The following is a 4,195-nucleotide window of genomic DNA, read 5'->3' as shown; positions in this document are numbered from 1 at the left end:
AAAAAAAAAAAAAAAAAAATTAGTAACTGAGTCAAGATTTAAACCTAAATCTTCTAAGTTGTCCAATCCAACCTCTTGTTTCTTTTTTGCTGTTCCATAATGCGAGCTTATAAAAAGTCACAATTACATTTTTTTGCACATTATTTTCTATTGTGGTCTCAGAGAGGAAAACACAAAGAATAGTTTAGCCAAATTTAACAATTGATATAGGAGTCACAAATACCTTAAAATTGCAGGCAAATGGCTTAAAGCTTACCTGAACCATTTACCAAAATCAGAGAGTACTAAAAAGAAGTTTGAACATGTTTTATTGACTATGCAAAGGCATTCACCTGTAAGGATCATGACATCTGTGGATAACATTGTGTAGAATGGGAATTCCAGAACTTTAATTGTGCTCATGTGTCAAACGTACATAGACCAACATGCAAGGGGATACTGCCAGATTTAAAATCAGAAAAGGTGTGTATTAGGGTTGAATCCTTTTACCATACTTATTCAATCTATATGCTAAGCAAATAATGTCAGAAGTTGGATTTTATGAAGAAGAAGGTGGCATCAGGTTTAAAGGAATACTCATTAATAACCTGCAATATACAGATGACAAAACCTTGAATTGCTGAAAATGAAGAGGATTTGCTTGGTAAAATACAGGACCAGTGATAAAGAGGAAGATCCTAAGGACAGAAACTGACATAGTGGCTGCTAAGGTGGGCTTGAATACAATAACCATTATAAGGATGGTCAGGACCTTATCCTGCTTATTTTGTGTGTGTGTGTGAGTAGGCAGTGTTTAGTTCTTTTGTGCATAGTGTCACTCTGAGTCAGAGCTGAATAGGTGACAACTAACAGCAATAAAATTGGTAAATTATAATATTGATTTCTTTTCTAATCCCCAAATGAGATTTCAAAAGATGGAGAAATCACATGTAGGTATGACTAATCCAATTGCAACAGCAGTACATTCTGTACTAAAATGTTTTTTATCTAGTAATGCCTGGAACAGGAAGAAAGCAGTTCTGAGTAACATTATAATGACTACTTATTTTAGAAACAATTACTTTTAGGAGCAATTCATTTAAATAGTAATAATTCACTTTTAATATGAAATTTTAAAAGAGCAATATAAAATAAGGTCAATGAGATAAAAAAAAAATATTATAGGGACAATAGTATACAAAGAACTTATTATGTATCAATAACACAAATTTTTCATAAAATTCCAAATTTCTATCCAAGACAATAATAAGATAGGACATAATTATATTCATTTCTTAAACTATGGTGATGGTGGTGGTTACGTGTTGTTAAGTCAGTTCTGACTCATAGCAACTCTGGATAAGGTTCCCAATGCTATAAATCTTTATGGGAGCAGAAACCCTAATCTTTCTCCAGCAGAGTGGTTGGTGGATTTGACACGATGAACTTGTGGTTAGCAGCCCAACTTGTAAAACACTATACCCCCAGGGCTCCTTAAAGACAAACAGTGTTGTTGTAATATTGTTTTTGTTGTTAAGTGCCATCGAGTCAGTTTTGACCCATAACGACCATGTATAAGGTTTCTGAGGAACAGCTGGTAAGCTTGAACTGCTGACCTTTCAGTTCAGACTGCTTTGCAGTCTGGCGCATTAACCAACAGCACCACACCAGGACTCCATTGTTGCAATAATAGACTTACCTTAAATATTCTGATTAGATCTCTTGACCTATTTTGCTTTCAGTCATCAAAACTGGCCTTCTTTTCTAACTACATGGGCTTCTATAGGAAGCATATGAACAATGCAAAAAATGTACTTCTAAAGAAAATTTACACAAGCACACATTTTCAAAATAATAATAAAAATATTAATACAATGAATTTTAAAAATAAATCAGAAATGACACATACTCCTCACTGAACACTAAACTAGAACACATATTGCCAATGATTAGGAATAATTTTCATTTGTAGAAACTTGAATGTACATGGATAAACACAAATAAAAATGAAGTTGAACAGAGGCAGGTACTTTTATCTTGACCTATAACATCCTGTGGGTCCTGTGGATCTTGGGTCCCAGCAGGCCAGGCCTCTGGCCAAGGGGACGCAGAAGTACTTGACCTATAAAACATCAAACCTACTTACAAATCAAGTATATAAGCCATGTGCTGCTTGATTGTTTTTGATTCATTCATTTCAAAATCAAGTTCACTTATGAATCAGGAAAAAGTCATCTTTTAGTTAGCTTCCATAAATAACCCATTAAATAAACTTCACTTCTGGTTTCTTTGAACACTATTACATTATTCCAAGAACACAAGGTAGTCTTTGTCAAGTGGTTGCTTTGTAGCCATGAAATGCATTCAGTCACAGTTGTTGTGCAGAGTATTTGCTATAAGAAGATGGCTTTCAGTGGTATATTACGAATTGCTTATTTGAGAACTTGATTCTGAATCTTCCTGCTTTCGGTATTTCTCCATAATACTGACTATACCATTAAGCAGGAAAACCACAGTGATGAGTGCAAAATAGTCAGTGTAGATCAGGAACTGAGTGGTAATTTCTAAGCCAAGACCACTGGCATATACCACAGTTATAATGAGCAAAGTCTGCAGCACTAGCACAATGAAAGTATTTACATCAAATACTAGAGCATACCATTCCATGCTGAGTTTTGCAGCACTCTGGAAACTTGCTATAGTGGTGAGTAACATGAAGTTGATTCTGAAGACAACATAGGATGCTTAACACACCCAGTGTTAACACACACAGTGTCCAGGATATACACTAAGGCAGAAATTAAAAGTGAGAACAGAGACAATGTAATTTCTCCTCAAGTTAACCAGGATATTTTATATAACTAATTATAAACAGCAGCATGTGAGAAGGCATAACCTGCTCCCACAAACTTGAAAATAGCCACAGATAGAAATAGCCCACTACATAGACAAGCAGAGCAAAGGGTAAGAGAAGTAGCAGCATATCAAGAAATAATTCCACAAAACCTTCAGTAAAAAGAGATGATATGACTTGGCTTCCAGTTCTTCTGTGGGAGGCTCCTCAGAGGCATTTTTGACTTGATGTCTTCCCACTAGGGAAGGTGGTTAGCAGTTGGGGTGTCAGTAATAATGTACCTTGATGCCATTCACTGTGTGGCAGGTGACTGGAACATGGTGAAAGAAAAGACTCTTCTGTGGCATGGCAGAAACCAGGACACAGCAAAAGCCATAGAAACAGACAATAGTATTGCTGTTCAGGCTGAATAGGTACCAGCATGCCACTGAGAAAAAGATCTGTTCCAGGATGGAGCCCACTGTGACATTCACCATGGTGGCACTTTGGCAGTAACTTGTGACATTCTGGCACATGCCCAGGCGTACCACATTGTAGATATAAAAATAATAGGCAATTTTAGTGGCTGTTGCAATGTCATGGAAGAATTACAAGAACTGAATAGCCAGAAGTTCTTGGGCATAGAGCAGTATGAACCATGTAACAATAATGCTAAGTCTGTTCAGGAGAAAAAGAAGTTTGTAGTGGAGGTAGTCTGTGGCAAGAAACAAAGGAAATAGTAGCACCATATAAGAGTAAGTCCATACTAGATAAATATCACTGAAGTCTTCCTTCTCAGTGAGGTTCTTGTAGGGTCTTAGAAGGTAGGAAAATAAGAAGGGCTCAGAAAAATAGCCTGAAGCTGATGAAGAAACCATAAACTCACAGTGGCTCAGTTGGCAAGAACCAGCACTCCTGAGGGACACAAGCTTTGCACAATAGCATGGGGGCCACCTCCTCTGCCCCCTGTTGCCACCCATCAGGAAACTTTTTTGAATATATGTATTCAATCTGTATGCTGAACAAATAATCTGGGAAATTATGAAGGAGAACAACATGCATCAGGTTTGGAGGAAGACCTATTAATAACCTGCTATATGCAGATGATATAACATTTCTTGCTGAAAGTGAAAAGACTTAAAATACGTGTTGATGAAGATCAAAGGATACCGCTTTCAGTATAGATTGAAACTCAGTGTAAAAAAACCCCTAAAATCCTCAGAAGTGAACCAATAAATAACATCATGATAATTAGAAAAAAGATTGAAGTTATCAAAAACTTCATTTTGCTTGGTTTCACAATCAACACTCAAGGAAGTAGCAGTCAAGAAATCAAATGATGTGTTGTATTAGACAGTACAATACCTCTTTAAAGTGTTAAGG

The 4,195-nt window shown here is 36.4% G+C and overlaps 2 pseudogenes; both read right to left on the bottom strand.

Moving 5' to 3' along the window:
- The window catches only part of LOC102841185, a 30,678-nt pseudogene extending 30,413 nt beyond the window's left edge, over positions 1-265 (bottom strand).
- A 2,135-nt stretch (positions 266-2,400) lies between these two features.
- LOC102840801 lies at positions 2,401-3,757 on the bottom strand (annotated as a pseudogene).
- Between the last annotated feature and the right edge of the window lie 438 nt (positions 3,758-4,195).

This window comes from Chrysochloris asiatica, unplaced genomic scaffold (genome assembly GCF_000296735.1).
Source record: "Chrysochloris asiatica unplaced genomic scaffold, ChrAsi1.0 scaffold00033, whole genome shotgun sequence".
NCBI classification, from domain to species: domain Eukaryota; kingdom Metazoa; phylum Chordata; class Mammalia; order Afrosoricida; family Chrysochloridae; genus Chrysochloris; species Chrysochloris asiatica.
Note: the sequence above shows the minus strand (reverse complement) of the source record. Positions and strands in the feature narration are given on the sequence as shown.